Raw genomic sequence first — 1,864 nt, forward strand, 5'->3', positions numbered from 1 at the left:
GGGGGAGAGGGGGGAGAGGGGGACCTGCCGGCGCTGCTTCTTCCTCTGTGACTGTTTCTGCTTCTTCTTCTGCTTGAGCCTCTGCTTCTTCTTCTGTTACTGCCTCTGCTTCTATTTTTGTGACTACTCCAGTTTCTGATTTCGATTTTATTGTTGTTGTGTGTTGATTTGGTTGTTGAGTTGAATTTCTGATTGTTTGATTTGTTGAAATGTTATCTTTCTGGGATTGTTGTTGTTGAAGCCCTATTGTTGTTGTTAAAAAAGAATAACAGAAAAATTCTGAAGAGAGGAGGAAGAAAAAAAAGGAGAAAAAGAGGAAGAAGAGGACGTTATGGTAAATGTGCATTTTTTTTACGGTAAACGTTATTGAGGATCTAATTACAAATTTTAATTTATTTCAGGGACCCAATTACAAACTTTTAAATTATAGGGACCAATTTGCAATTTCACTGAAAGTGTAGGGACTAACTGTGTAATTTAACCAAAAAAAAACATTTTAATATTTAGCAAAAAAAAACATCTATATATATTAATTCGTAGAGATTTTAGATTCACGAAAAAGTGTTTACCTGATTTTTTATTAATACCATTTAGTTGTTAGCATTGTTCTAATAATAATAATCTGCTTTGGCAGAAATTAAAGCGTGTTTGTTTCAAGAATCTTAAAGACATTAATTAAGGATATTGGTTAAAAACCTTTGTAGCTAATTAAATTATCTAAGAAACCCCCAACTATAGAACTCAGACATGGCCACGTGCAAGCGGCACTTTGGATAGATAAATATAGTAGTAATAAATAATGGACATATAAATTTGCAAATACATATACTACAACTAGTAACAGTAGATTACAAGATAAATCAAGGTAAATTTGATATAATAATAATAATCATCATAAAAACAAACTTCAAAACCAAGCAATTCCCAACTCACAAAAGATTCTTGGCGTGCACTAACGACTTATAATAATCCCAAGTCACACGTGTCGATTGTCGACCACTCCTGTAAATACGTGTGGACATGTGAAGCATTATTGGACGGTGAGAAAGATCGCAATTTGCAACTCACACACCCAACAAAGAATATTAATTAATAATTATGCTCAAACCAAAGTATTAGCAAATTTACTAAAGAATGTCCTAAAAGTATTGGTTGAGAGAGGAAATGAAAATTTTTGTTCCCAATTGAACGTATAAAAAAAACTTAAAATTTTAATATTTAGTTTATATTTTCTATATGAATTTTTGGCATCTTTAATTAGTATTTTGAAAACACTTATTAAGAAGATTGAATTAGAAAAACGTTACCTCTAATGTTTTGCATTCTTCTTGTTTGATTGTTGGTTGAGATCTTTGTTATGGACAAAAGTTATAATTTATGGGTGTAGTAGCATTCTTCATGTGGATTTTAATTAATGTTAGTATTTGTATATTGATGGCAAAGATAGATGATGCATGGTACTTCTTCGGGTAAGGGATTTAAATTAGTTAATTAATGAGGAGGAAACAGCCACCGATTAAAAGGAGTAGTAAATAACAGTATTAGACTATTAGGTATATCAATTTGTATTGAGCAACAAATTAAAATGTGACGCTTCATTAAATTCAATTTCACTATGTTACCAACAATATTTCTGTTAATTTTTATCAATTTTTGTTTATAATTATATTTAATGAAAGTGTCTTTGTAGATATGTCTAATAAAAATGTCTTTTTTATAGTTGTGTATAATAAAAATATATTTTTATATATATATATTTCTTGAATATGTCTTTTTATATATATATTTAAAATATAATAATTAATTATTATTAATAATAAATTAACAGATAATATATTAGTACTCTATATTTTTTTTCATTACA

The sequence above is a fragment of the Arachis ipaensis genome, chromosome B03 (assembly GCF_000816755.2).
Source record: "Arachis ipaensis cultivar K30076 chromosome B03, Araip1.1, whole genome shotgun sequence".
Classification (NCBI taxonomy): domain Eukaryota; kingdom Viridiplantae; phylum Streptophyta; class Magnoliopsida; order Fabales; family Fabaceae; genus Arachis; species Arachis ipaensis.